At 43.3% G+C, this 15,191-nt stretch overlaps 1 pseudogene; it reads left to right on the forward strand.

Annotated features, from left to right (window-relative positions):
* Nucleotides 1–10,395: 10,395 nt before the first annotated feature.
* On the forward strand, nt 10,396–11,531 carry LOC103745447 (annotated as a pseudogene).
* Nucleotides 11,532–15,191: the final 3,660 nt, after the last annotated feature.

Below are 15,191 nucleotides of genomic sequence, written 5' to 3' on the forward strand. Positions count from 1 at the left end.
TATCAAAGCCTGGTTAAAGTAAATTTATCTTTTTGTAATTTTAAAAAAGTTATTTTAGGTTAAAATTGATACCAGAGGTTTGGTTTAAAACAGGGTAAGAGGGGCTGAAGAGATGGCTCAGCAGCTAATAGCACTGTCTACTCTTGCAGAGAACCCAGGTTCAATTCCAAGCACCCACATAGTGGCTAACAACTGTCTGTAACTCCAGTTCTAGAAGATCTGATTCCCTCTTCTGACCTCTGTGGGCATTGCACAACATGGGTGTGTTGTGAGGTACATCACCAGAGAAGGCCATTCAGACAGTAAACAACCAAAAGAACATCTTTATAGCCAGCCAGTGACTACACTGGGTATTTGGGTCCCAAGTGTAGCCCCAAGCCACTCTTAGGGTAAGCTTTTACACAGAAAAACCACATCAAGGGGTGAAAAGTTTAAGTTCCCAAGCTTAAGGGTGGAAGTTCCCCTAACAATTACTATTTTGCAAGAGCAAGCCAAATGGAAAGTACAGAAGCCATGAATCTGCCATTAGGAGGAGCAACCAAGTTCGTTCTAAGGTCTGAGCTGGGGCTTTCCTTACCCATATCAAGTTGCCAGGCTGGAACTTGTGGACCAGTTCTGAGTTGGACTAGAGACCAGCTCCTCAAACCATCTGGAAAATGGCCCTCTGGGTCTGTTACAGGGCCTTGTAATGACTTGAGAAGGGAGTGATTGGTCATTCCTATTTTATGTATATCTCTTAACTTTGAGAGGATAGGTGGTGGTCTCCCAAACATAATTTCACAAGGAATGAATCCTCAGTATGGAGTACACTTAGCCCTGAGTAGGGCAAAGGAAAGGAGTTGGACCACCTTTCACATGTTTCTATAACCAATTTGGTCAGGGTTTCCTTTAAGGTCCTGTTCATTCTTTCTACCTGTTGTGAACTCTGTGGCTTATAGGCACAGTGTACTTTCTATTAATATTTAATGCCTTTGTCAAATTTTGGGAAATTTTGGCCGTGAAGACCAGGTCCATTGTCGGACCCCAAAGTGAGGGCAAAACCAAACCTAGGAACTAATTCTTGGAGCAGCTTCTTTGTCACTATGAAGTCTGTCACAGTCCACGTGGGATAGGCTTCCAACCATCCAGAAAATATGTCCACAAAAACCAAAAGATACTTGTCCCCAAAGACAGTTGGTTTAATTTCAGTAAAATTCAGTTCCCAATGTTCCCTGGGTATGTTACCAAGAGTGTAAATTCCTTCCAGGGCTTTTTTCCCTCTTTTAGGATTCACTTGGGTGCAGGTGGAACATCCAGATACAATATCTTTTGTGACACGATCTAGCCAGGGGATGTAAATACCTGGGCCGGAGGAGTTCAACAGTTTTTGTAACCCTTGGTATGTTGCTTGGTGGAGTTGGGTCACCAGTTTCCCTTCCCAGAGCCACCAGGAGGATGGGTCTTCCATCTGGCAACATCCATCATCCCTTTTTTTCTTGTTTTCCACACTCCTGCTGTATCCCTGTGTCTTCTTCTGATTTATAGGTGAGTTTGTGGGAAAAAACTTGGTTCCAGCATCATGACCAAGATTTGGAAGGACCCCACTGGTTCTAGGGCCACCTCCCAGTCAGCCACCCTGTTACCCCGTGCCTTGGGGAAATCCCCCTTCTGCCGTCCCTTGCAGTGTACAATGGTCAACCTTTTGGGTCGTCATATGGCTTCTAGAAGGGCCAAGACTTCCCCCTTTGTTTTTTTTCTCCTTCACAGCCGAAGTGAGGAGTCCTCTTTCTCAGCACAGTGCCCATGTACATGAGCAGTGGCAAACACATACTGACTGTATGTGTTCACAGTTATTGACTTGTCCTTCCCCACTGACGTGCCTGAGTTTAGGCTACGAGTTTGGCTCATTGGGCAAAAGTTCCTCAGCTGAGGGGCATGGCCCAGATAGTCTGGTCTTTCATGACAACCACAGCCCCAGCATACCTGGTTCCATCCTGGATAAAACTGTTTCCATCAGTGTACAGTATCTCATTGGCCTCTAACAGTGAGGTCTGGCATGGTAGATTAGACCAGGTCAGTCACCTCAGTAGAGTTATGCAGGGGTTCCTCTGTGTCATCATCCAGCAACAGGCTTGCTGGGCTGAGGGCCAAAGTTTTACAAAACCTTAAACATGGTTGACCTAGGAGGAGGGCCTGATAATTAGTAACTCGAACATTGGACATCCATCTCTCTGGAGTGCCTTTATAGGGGGCCTCCACTGACTAAGGAGTAGTTAAGAATAGTTCTTGTCCCAAAGTCAACTTATCATCATGGGCTCCTGGGGGGCCTCAATAAAAGGGTGTCCCAGGCCTGTCAATCTTCCCCAGGTTGGAGGATGGGGTACCCCCCTTTTCTTCTCTTGGTGGAGACATTCATTCTTTCAGTGTCCCTTCTGTACAATAAGCACACTGATCCTTTTCTAGCCTTTTCCTTTCTTGCTGCTTCCAGCCTCCTTCCTAGGCTTTCTGCCATCTGTCTGAGAGCCACTACCACTGCTCTAGTCAACTTTTTCTTCTGTTTATCTTCCACAGTGTCATGGTTATTGTAAACTTTCTGAACAATCTCTAGTTTCTGCAATTTCCTTCACAGTCTGGGGCCAACTGTGTGACAAAGGAATTATTTGTGGACCACTGGTTTTCTGGGGCATCTAGGTATATTAGGGTGAAGACTCGGTAAGCCTCCCAAAGGCACTCCAAGAACCCAGTAGGCGATTCTTAAGGTTCTTGAATCACCTCACTTACCTTAGAAAGATTTTTAGGTCTCCTGGCAGTTGTCTTTATTCTTCCCAAATGGACTTGGCAAAAGTTGTCCAGATCCCCCTTACCTCTGTCAGTACTGGGGTCCCAGTCAGGTCTCTCAGAGGGGAAGATATGCTCTATGTGGGTGTCACTGTCAGGGAGAGACACTGACCCAGGCCTAAGAGCAATCTTCCTGCTCTCTAATCTGATCCGGTCTCACTCTTCCACAGTGAAGAGAGTGGCCAGGAGCTGCTGATAATCATCACAGGTGGTCTGGTGACTATAAAAGACAGTATCTAGGAGACTAATGAGTGCCTGGGGTTTTTCAGAGAAAGGAGGATTTTGAGTTTTCCAATTATAAAGGTTACTGGTGGAAAAAGGGAGGTAGACCATAAACGGGCCTTGGACTCCATCAAGGGGAACCACCTGAACTTCTTACTTCTTCCTGTTGTCCCATCCCATGGGCGGGGCTTCTTTTAGGGGAAGAATAGGCACCACCACAGCCTCATCTTGCCTCATCTATAGGCTGAGCCACTTTGCCTATGGGGAAGAGTCCCAAGGTAAAGGAGACTGGGTCTCCATCCATGGCCCTTTCATCTGTCAGTTCAGACAGGGACTGACCAGGCATATAGGGTGGATGAATAGCCCTTTCTTTGGTGGGGCCAGGAGAATCAGTGGCACCTTTTCCCTTCAGGTTGGACCACCTCAGGTCAGACCACCAGGACACGGGTGCCCAAAGAGAGAACAAAGTTTTTAAGCCAGGGTGGAGGATTCAGAATCAGAGACAGGGTATTTGGGTCCCAGTGTGGCCCTGAGCAGTTCTGAGGGTAAGCTTTTATACAGAAAGCCACATCCAGGGGTGAAAAGTTTAAGTTCCCAAGTTTAGGGGTGGAAAGCTCCCCCCCCCCCAGTTTCTATTCTGCAAGAGTAAGCCAAGAGGAAAACACAGAAACCATAAACCTGCCATTAACAGGAGCAACCAGGTGCACACCAACCTCTTCTCAAACCCACACCTTGGTGCAGCTGCGTCAAACTTTTCCATTACCACATTTTGAGTTAATTGTCTCTAGCTTTAACTACTTGGTTTAGCTGGGGCTTGCTTGTAACATGGCATAGCTATGGTCAGTCTTGAGGTTCCCCGTCACAGGTGCACTCACATACATGCAGGCAATGTATTTATACACATAAATTTTTTTAAAAAGATAATAAATAGCCGGGCATGGTGGTGCACGCCTTTAATCCCAGCACTGGGGAGGCAGAGGCAGGAGGATCTCTGTGAGTTCAAGGCCAGCCTGGTCTACATAGTGAGTCCCAGGACAGCTGGGGCTACAGGGAGACCATGTCTCAAAAAGACCAAGAAAAAAAAAAAAAGAAAAGAAAAAGAGAAAGAGCAGGATACAACTCAAACACACGATTTTTGAGGGATTGATCCTTAGTTTTGAAGGATGGGCCACCTTCAATAGAGCTAAGATAAGATAACCCATGGAGCATTCCATAGGGAGATAAACCAATATCCTTTAGAGAAGCAGTTCTAATCCTTAGAAGAGCAATCGAAAAGTATTTAGTCGAAGGAAGTTTAATCTCAAGCAATAATTTGGCCAAATGTTTCTTTAGGGTATGATTCCTTCTTTCAACTCTATCAGAGAAGGCGGGATGGATACCAAGGGTTCTAATATTCCCGATTCACCTCAAGGTCTTGAGTAAGTCCCCTTATAATATTGGCAGAAATTGACTCCCATTATCCAAGTCAATATTTGCAAATTATACCAAATCCAGGTATATTTCTTTCCAAAAGTACCATGGCTACATTACTGGCAGCAGCCCCAGGTTGAGGCACTGCCTCAACTCAGTAAATCAAGTGGTTGCCCATTACAAGCAGATACTTCAAGTGATCAATCTTTGATATTTCTAGGTAATCAATTTATATTCTTTAGAATGGTCTCCATCCCAGATTCCTCCCTCCTAGAGGTTGTCAACTCAGGATTCATCTATTGACCTTGAAGCAAGTCAGGCATCCTTGAGGACCTGTTAGCTAAGTGTAAATCCCTATGTACCTATAAAGGCCAAGGATCTTATCACACATAGCCTGAGGGCTCCACTTACTACATACGGATGTAATAACTCATGCATGAGAGCTTTAACAGCATTTCACGTCCATCTAGAAGGATCCATTCTCTATCTTCCCTCTTGGAAAACCCTATTTTTATTACTTGATTTTCTTCTTGAATAAATGTGGGGTGGGGTTTAGGATAGTGGAGAGGGTTGGTGTAGGTGGAGAAGAGAAACTTACTCTTTTAGGGCAGTCTTGTTGGCTGCTTCATCTGCTAAATTGTTGTCCCTCATATAGGCTGTGGCCTTTTTGATATCCAGGTATACGTATTATGGCAATCTCCTTGGGCAGCATTAAATTATCTAGAATTTGGGTGATGAGTCTTCAGACAAGGTCTTGTACTTTACTATTAAATGGGCCTTATTCAGTCCAGATTTTACAACAGGTATTGTGCTGGATATTTTTGGTTATCAATTTGACACACATGAGAAGAGAAAGCCTCAGTTAGAGAATTTTCTCCATTGAACTGGTCTGTTGGCATACCTGTGAGGCATTTTATTTTGTTTTTTGTTTTGTTTTGCTTTTGAGACAGTCTCACTATATGTATATAGCCCTGACTGGTGTGAAACTCATTATGTGGGGCTACAGGGAGACCCTGTCTCAAAAAGACCAAACTTACCAAACAGGCAAAAAGTTTCTTTAACATTAATACCTCCCTTGGGGTTGGAAGGATGCTGAGGGGTTACCCAATTCTGAGCAATATCTACTTCTTTTCCTCATCCCATTCATTATGTAGACTTGGCGACACTCTTTGAAGTAGAGTAGGTAGGACTAGCATCATTACCTGGGACTGGTAGGGCTAATACTTGCCCAGCGGTTGCCCTGAAGCCCACCCAGAGTCCCTCAGAGACTAAGGTCTGGGCTACAGCAGGAAGACTAGAGGGCTTTCAGAATTTGGAGGGAAGGCCCATCCACACAGAAACTTCCCTTCCCTCTGAAAGCTGGGGGAAGGACTTGCTCTACTCAGGTGCTGAGACCTCTGTCTCTGACCTTTGACCTTTGGCCTTTGGATGGGCACTCAGGGCAGTCATGACTGGGTGTGGGGCCCAGAGGACCCAGTGGTGGCTGTAGGAGTTAAAGATTTAGGAGAGGCCCCTTCCTGATGCCTCCTTCCCCACCTGGCCCAGGGAGCAACCCGTGACTGACTGACTGCCCAAGCAGCTGGACAAAGAACAAGTCCCACTAGTTCAAAGAGCAGTTCATCTAGGACTCACCTCATCCACAGCCTGAGCACCTTATTCTCTGGAGTCTAAAGATAGGTTAGGGGTTGGTTGATGGGATATTTGGGGTCCCTTGTTTGAAAAGAAACTGGGTGTTTTTCAAAAGTCTCAAAATAGAGGGCATTTAACACCCTGTTATGTCCTTTGGAACCCTGTCTGGGAGATGAGATAGAGCCCCACCATTTCCACCTGCAGCAGGCCTTCCCCATGCCACTCGACCCTAGCCCTCAGACTCTAGACAGGATACTTGTGGGCCAGTCTGGCTTCTCAGTGCCTAGGGCATCCAACCCCTGGTCTAGGGCCTTCAGATTTAGGATTTTGCTCTCCCTTTCCACCTCCCCTGGTCTCACCTTCAGTCACTGCCCTCCTTTCTGGACTGAGAGCCTTGGATACATACTTTGGCCTGTGGGAGCATTCAGTCCCATTCCTACTGGACAGACAGTTGACCCATGACTGTACTAGGGAGATACCAAAGATGCATTATTCTGTCATGGGCATGACAGTCACCAGACTGTTCTTCCTCCTCTCCCCTCACTCCACATATAGAGGGGAGTTGCCTGTTCCTGGTAGAGAGTATAGAGCTATGGCTATCAACACATGTACATAAGGGCATGAGATGTGTGTGGCTGGGGACAATTGGCTTAGCCTCTACCTCCAGAGCTGTTCTGTTATGAGGCTAGAGTCCCCCTTCTTCTCCCCTCCCTTCTTGTTTTCTCAGATCAAGCCCAGACATGAGCCACCAAACTGATTTCCCAGGGAAAATCCTGGGCCACTTGGGAGACAATGGCTTGTTTGACTTTTCCCTTTGGTTTTACAGCTCTCTTCAGATCATCATGGGGTGGAGGTTAGAGACCTAAGGTCCAGTGGTCTGTGTGATGGTTGACTCCAAAGGCCTGGGTCCACTGTCTGGGATCTTCAGAAGAGCAGCTCTTCTCTGCTTCTGCCCTTGTTGGGATTTTTGGCTGCAATCATAGTCCAGAGTGACCTCATTGAAGATTGTACTGTATGCTGTCCCAGTAGGCAAGGTTTCAAACACCCTTGTTTCTGTCCTTTATATCGTTGATGGAACCCCAGAGGCATGGACATAAGGCAAGGCTCTGAACAGGATATTACTATAGAAGATTCTCACTCCTATGCTCCTTCCAACAGCCATTTCCAGCAACTTGCTATTTAGTTAATGATGGGCATTACCTGATACACTGCAGTTATGGGAAGTACCTTAGATTAGGTAAGGCTTGAGAACCAGGTATTGATTTTTTTTTTTGTCTTTTTGAGACAGGATCTCCCTGTAGCCCCAGAGGGCCTGGAACTTATTATGTAGACCAGGCTGGCCTTGAACTCACAGAAATTGGCCTGCCTCTGCCTCCTGAGTGCTAGGATTAAAGGCATGTACCACCTCATAGCTTTCACTGGCCCTTTCTGTACATATTTAATCAGCAGGTTCGAACTCAGAGAGATCCATCTGCCTCTGCCTCCTGGGTGCCAGAATTAAAAGCATGCACCACCACACCAGCATGAAGCATATTCTTGAATATTGAGGGATGTGGGAGGACCCAGCATGCTATAGGCAGTGCCACCCCCAAGTAGGTGGTCCTGGGTTGTATAAGAAAGCAGGCTAAACACAGGTCAGAGGAGCAAACTAATAAGCAGTGCAATCCTTAAAAAACATACCAATCAAGCTGGGTGTGTGTGGTGGCACACACCGTCAATCCCAGCACTCGGGAGGCAGAAGCAGGTGGATCTCTGTGAGTTCGAGGCCAGCTTGGTCTCCATAGTGAATCCAGGCCAGCTAGGGCTACAGGGAGACCCTGTCTCAAAAAGACCGAAAAAAAAAAAAAAAACCCTAAAAAACATACCAATCAATTCAATCATAGGTTATAGTTTCCTATTGGATGTTTAAGACTATGCATTTGGTAAAAATTAACCAATTTCTTTTTATTTTCAAGGTCAGTCAAGGATTTTGTCCTCAGGGGTCACTTGGGCTTGGAAGAAACCTCTGATTTCTTGAGCTCTCCTTTTACTCTCTCCCTGGCTAAATTTTAGGGTTAGGATGCGAAAGTCACAGGTGGAAAAGTAACCAACCCCACACAATTCAAACCAACATTTATTAGTTAAAGAGGCGTGACAATGAACGGTATGAGTATGCAGTAATCACACAAGCCAAACAGCAGGGGGACTTAAGTACATTTGTGTGTAGTATATAAAAAGTCGTGAGAGTTGGGAAGAGGCTTTAAGGCCTGCATCCACCCCATAAGAGTCTCAGAAGGACTTGTTTGCAAAGTAGACCCTGTTTGCAGAGCTTTATGCTTGGAGTTCATAGGGGTCCCAGGTAGTCTTTTTTTGCAGAGCAAAAATTGCTTTCTGGTTTGAAGCTTATAGAGGTCTCCCCTTCACCATCTATGTGAAGATAAGTCAAGGCCTTACTTGACAGCGTCTTTGCTTAGAAGAATTGGGGAATATTTTTTCTTCTGTGTTGACGCTTCCTCTTTATGGACTGGACACTGGCTACAGTCCATCTGGTATGGTCTCCATTGCCTACTTGAATTAGAAGACTGGTGACTCACCACAGTTACAGAACATTTCAAGAGAGGCCCCAGTGTCCCCTAAGACCTAGTTGACCTTGGAGGGCAAGGGGTTAAAAAAAGTCCTTTAAAGTCCTCTGTTCACATTAGTATAAGCCTTCAAGTATGGTTATTAAACATGCAAGAAAGTTGGTTATACCAGTCAGGTACTTTTAATTACTGGGTAATATGTAGATAAAGCTTGAGCAAAAACCCAAATGCTCTTAAAGGGAACTTGATTAGATATATATTTTGTTCTTTAAACCAGCCCTTGTAATTGTTAACAAGAATAGATTAATAATTCCGTTAATTTAAGTGGATTGGACTGAACTTTGACATTAGACTTTTTTTTTAATTTAAGAGAAATTTTGATTCAATAATTTCATACAACAAACTTTATATTCAGACTTCCTCCTTCCCCATCTCCACCTCACCCCACCGTCCTCCTCTTCTCCCCACTCCAGAATTTTTGTCTTCTATTTGCAAATGAAAAACCCCATCCATCTTACATAACACATCTGAGCCGGGTGCCAGAGAAATCATATGTTATTAGCGTGTCAGTGATCTATAATTCTTACACTCAGGTGTGCCAACATAAGGCCACTCCCTTTCCTTTGTATGTGGCTTTCGGTTGGAATACGCCCAGGATTTTTGGAATGATATTTTTACTCTTAATTTCTATTTCTCTTACACACTGTTTAGGAAAGTCAAGTAGAGGTTTCTCTTTTTCTCAGCAGTCAGAAACACTTGATTTTCTTCACCAAAGTTAGTTGCTTGCAGCCCTTGCATGCAGGTTACACTTTAGCTGTTTCTGGTCCTCACTCAGTACAATGACTCCATTGTGGACCAAAGCATTCTCTAAAATGCTGATTCACCTCAGAGTTTTACTGTGGATAAAAGCAGAAGCTAGATCCTTACAGCAGGCAGCAATCAGCTTAAGATTCTCTGAGTAGCACTTAGGGGGTTTCACAGCTTCACACCAGTGTCCTCTATTTAATGAAATCTGTAACCTTCTCACATTCCTAATGTTGTTGAGGACTACAGCCAGGTCTTGACAGTCACTGGGTGATCATTATGGGTGTCAACAGGCATGTGGGTGGGCAGTCTGGCTCAGCTCCACCCTGATGGTGCACATGGGTGGCCATGCCAGCACACAGCTTCACTGTTGCAGTGGGTGACCAAGCTGGCACAGCTAGTGTGTGCCATGAGATCAGCTCAGTTCTGCCCCGCAGGTGCACATGGGTGGCCCAGGTTGTCTCCACCCTGCCAGTGTATGCAGCTTTGCCATCTTGGCTTCCCAGTTATTATCCCTCTTACTTACCATGTCCTAAGTTCAGAATTTTGAGCTCAGTACAGAAGAATAAAGATTCTTAATAAAATGAAGAGGCTTGGAGTCATGTTTCAAGAACCCTGTGCCGAGAATCTCCATCACCACCATTTCTCCAGGTGCACCACCATTTTAATCCTCCAATTAAATTGGGTTCAGAATTCTGAAATCAATATAGAGGCACCTATGGTCAGGTAATTATCTTGTGTGATGAGGTTCCTCACATAGTCCATCAGACACATTCAGGATCTTGGGAGTCAGCAGTGCCCAGGGCCCTGAAGCTGGCAGGACGAGCCTATTCTGCTGTCATCTCCACAATAGAAAACTTAAGATTATTTATATATCATATCTGAGTCTTATCTTTCATATACATTGAGAAACCTATCCAGAAGACCAGGCAACAGCTCTCCAGAGCAGATGATGGACAACTAGGGCAGGAAGGTGTTAGTGTGTGACAACATCATTGGTTTTATGAAGTGTTGGTATGCAGTCTCTAACTTTCCAGAACACATCTTCCCAGATTTTGTCGGAAGGCCAATTAATGAATAAACCATCAAAGTGGGAAATGTTGAAAGGAAGGACCTTATGGTTGGTGATGAGGCAAGTGAGTTGTGCTCGATGTTGGAAGTTAAGTACCCAGTAGAGAATGGCATAGTACAAAATTGGGATGATATGAAACATTTGTGGGAATATACATCTGGACTAGAGAAAGTCAACATAGACACCAGAAATTACAAAATTTTACTCACAGAACTTCCCATGAACACAACCAAAAGCATAGAGAAGGCTGTAGAGATGATGTTTGAAATTTACCAGTTTTCTGGTGTGTATCCAGGCAGTTCTGACTTTGTATGCTCAAATTTTATTGACTAGTGTCATGATGGACTCTGGAGTCAGTATAACTCACATTTGCCCAGTGGATGAAAGTTTTTCTCATCCTCACCATACTAGGAAACTGGATATTGCTGGGAAGGACAGTATTTTATCAAGCAGCTGCTGTTAAGAGGATATGCCTTCAGTCATTCTGCTGATTTTGAGATAGTTGACATGATTAAAGAAAAACTGTGTTATGTGGGCTACAATACTGAGCAAGAGCAAAACTGGCCTAAGCAACTAGAGTGTTAGTTGAAACTTACACACTTCCTGATGGACACATTATTAAAGTTGAGGGAGGAAGATTTGAAGTATCAGAAGCTTTATTTCAGCTTCACTTGGTCAGTGTGGATGGAGTTGGTGTTGCTGAATTGCTTACCACAATCCAGGCTGCCATCAATACCAGATATGTATTCTACAAGCACAGTGTTGCTTCTGGAGGGTCTGCCATGTATCCTGGGCCTATCATAATGGTTGGAATGAGAGCTTAAACAGCTTTACTTAGAATGGGTTATAAAAGGAGATGTGGAAAAACTTAGTAAAGATCCAGCTGAAGACCCACCTGCAGGAAGCACATGGTGTTCCTGGGTGGCACAGTCCCAGCAGACATCATGAAAGGCAAAAACAAGAGTACCAGGAGAGGGCGTCCACATGCTGGAGAAACCTGGTGTGACTGTCCATAAACTGCCAGGCTCATTCCCATCATACCTCTAAAGTTCTTTTTTTAACAATTAAAAAAATGCTTTTGTTAGGGCTAGAGAGATGGTTCAGCAGTTAAGAGCACTGGCTGCTCTCGCAAAGGACCCAGGTTTGGTTCCCAGCACTCATTTGGTGGCCACCAACTGTCTGTAATTCCAGGAGAATCTGACACCCTCTTCTGACATTCAAAGGCATTGAACAATACAGGTGTACTTATATATATGCAGGAAATACACTCTTTCACATAAAAAATACTAATAAATATTTACAAAAATGCTTTTGTTAATTTGAGTTATAGATAGAAATGTGCTTAAGGGCTGGTGTTTTCTAAATGCTTTTGTTCATTTCAGAAGCACTGAGATAACCTGATGCCAAGTAGAATTCTTGAAAAATTATACTTTTTGAAAAATAACTGGCCAGTGCTTATTTAATAAAACAGCAGATGCATATAAATAATTACTAGCAATAGGTTGTAATTGTTGGATTAAAAATATCACTGGGACTTGTTCCCAGTTGAATAACTTTTTTGAGACTGTACAGTAAATTTGACTAAAATTTTATATCAAAAAAATTGCCAGGATTTAAATGTGTTTTTATTGAAAGCCAATTATGGCTGCTACTTCTAAGTCCTCTTCTGTGCTTGAAGAATGAGTGATTGGAATTTAAAAAAGGTTATCATACCTTCCTGTGTCCTATTGATATTTCTTATTTCAAAATAATATCAAATAGTACCCAAATGTGAATTCTTTCCAAATTTGAAAAATGAAATAATAAGTTGTATCACATTAATTACAAAATGGTGATTTTGGGAGAAACATTATCCTTCATTTAAAACATTCTTTACTGAATATGACCTGAGAATGTCTGATCTGGCCACTGCCTGGAGTACAGGCTGAGAACTCAGCAGACAGCCTGAGAGTACCACCTGGGATAGGGGCTGAAAACTCAGCAGACAGTCTGAGAGTGCCTGATTTGGCCTCCACCTGGTGTAGGAGCTGAGCGCTCAGCAGACAGCCTGAAAATGGGAGATCTGGCCTCCCCCTGGTGTAGAGGCTGGGAGCTCAGCAGACTGCCTGAGAACACCTGGATCAAGCCTCCATGTGGTGGTGAGCTTCTCCAAAGCTTCATGAAATTTCACCATACCTAACCTATGAACTGGAATTACGTGAGGCCCCTCCCCTGGCCCCAAGGGTAAACCCACCCTACCATAGGGCAGAGACCTTAGCTTAGCCTGAGAGTGTGTGATCTAGCCTCTGTTTGGTGTAGGGGCTGAACATTCAGCAGACGGCCTGAGAGTGCCAAGATCAGGCCTCCCCTAATAAACTTCCCAAATTGAGATCTGAGTACTCCCTAGTAGGGGTCCAAGCATTAGAAGGAAGCCTTAGTATACCTGACTAGGGCCTGACTTGGGCCCCTGTGGGAGCTCCTGAGTAGCTGATCTGAAGTCATCAGTTCCCTCCAAAATAAAAACTGAACCTGAAACTTAGACCAACCAGAATTACATACCCAATAAGGAAACAACCAAGGCACACCATTAATACAAACAGAAGCAGACTTCAATTCAGCAAAGGAAGGCTTGAGTTTTACACCAGAATCACAAGCAACAAAAGAAATCCACATGCCAAAATTACAACAGTGAAAACTAATAACAGTGAAAACCAAAACAGCATGTTCCCACCAAACTCCACCAGTCCTATAGAAGAGCTCTATAAGGAGAACCCCTTAGAGATAACACAGGTCCCAGAATTTAAAAGAACAATCATAAACATGATCAAGGAATTAAACAAATTTTAAAAACACACAAACAAATTGAAGAATTAAAAGAAGATAGGGATAAACTTCTGACTGAATTCACAAAAGAGATAGAAACACTGAAGAAAACGGGCTGAAATGAAGAAGGAAGTAAAAAACTCAACAAGCCAATTTGAAAGAACAGGAGAAAGCTTCAATGTTTGAATGAAATGGAAAACAGAATATCAACATTGGAGGATAAAGTTCAAAAATTGGACTGCTCAAGCAAAGTTTATGAAAAATTGAAAAAACACAGGAATGGAATATGCAGATGTGTGACACCATGAAAAGACCAAACCTATGTATCATAGGCATAGAGGAAGGAGAAGAATGTCATGTTAACAGTTGTGATGGTTTGAATGAAAATGTCCCCCATAGGCTCCAAGTATTTGGACATTTTGTCCCCAAAAGGTGGTGCTGTTTTGGGAGGTTTTAGAAAGTGTGACTATCCTGGAGGAAGCACGTCATTGGGGGTGAGCTTAGAGAGTTCCTAAGCCTTGCCAGATCTCCAGTTGCTCTCTTGCTTCCTGTGTCTGCGTGATGATGTGAGAGCTTAGCTTCTGATGCTCCTGCTCCAGCCACCTCCAGCCACCAAGCCTCCCTGCCATGAGGACTCTAATTCCCCTGAAACCATAAGCTCAAATAAACTCGTCCTTCTATAAATTGCTTGGGTCAGTGGTTCTATCACAGCAACAGAAAAGTGACTAATACAATAGTATTGACCAGATCTTAAATAGGACTGTAGAAGAGAATTTACAAAAATTAAGGAAAGACATCCCCATACAAATACTAGAAGCACATAGAACACCAAATAGACATGACCAGAAAAGAAACTCCCTACATTATACCATAGTAAAAACATTAAATGTACAGAACAAAGAGAGAATAATGAAAGCTGCAAAAAATTCATATAAAGGAAAATTCATCAGAATCATAGCTGGCTTATCAATGCAAAGTATGAAAGCCAGAAGAGCATGGACTAAGGTATTTCTAGTTCTAAATGACAATAGATGCCAACCCAGAATACTTTAACCAGCAAAACTGTCTACTATAGTTGAAGAGGAAAGAAAAATCTTCACCAACACAACTAGGCTGAAAGAATATATGTCCTCAAGACCTGCCCTTCAAAGAATACTTGAAGCAATACAAAGAACTGAGAAAAAACACCTATACCCCAGGGGCAATAGAAAGAAATTAAACAAAGGTATAATTGTGGAAACACAAAATTAGATAAAGAATATAAACAGTGATCAAAAAGAGGGCAACCAATGCACATCTTTCTATTATAACTTTAAATATCAATGGACCCGTCTATGGGTTAAGAAACAAAATCCATCTTTTTCTTGTCTGCAAGAAACCTATCTCACCTTCAAGGACAGGCACTACCTTAAGGTGAAATGATGGAAAAGAATATTCCAAGCAAATGGTATCAAGAAACAAGCAGGGGTTGCAATTCTAGTATCTAACAAAATAGACTTTAAGCTAAAACTAATCAGAAGAGATAAGGAGGATCATTTCATTCTGATCAAAGGAACAATTAACCAAGAAGATATTCCAATCATGAACCAAACTCTGGTTCACCCAAACTCATAAAACAACACTACAGGACTTTAAGACACAGATTAACCCCAACTCAGGAATAGTAAGGGACTTCAGTACTCCACTGTCACCATTAGACAGGTCAACCAGACAAAGAATAAACAGAGAGATGTCTGAATTAAATGATACCATATATCAAGTGGAACTAGCAGATATCTATCAAATATTCTACCTAAGCACCAAAGAACACATTCTCTATTCAACACTGCATGGACCTGTCTCAAAAATTGACCATATACTGAGGCACAAAAAAA

Source organism: Nannospalax galili, unplaced genomic scaffold (genome assembly GCF_000622305.1).
Source record: "Nannospalax galili isolate Female #2095 unplaced genomic scaffold, S.galili_v1.0 scaffold403, whole genome shotgun sequence".
Lineage (NCBI taxonomy): Eukaryota > Metazoa > Chordata > Mammalia > Rodentia > Spalacidae > Nannospalax > Nannospalax galili.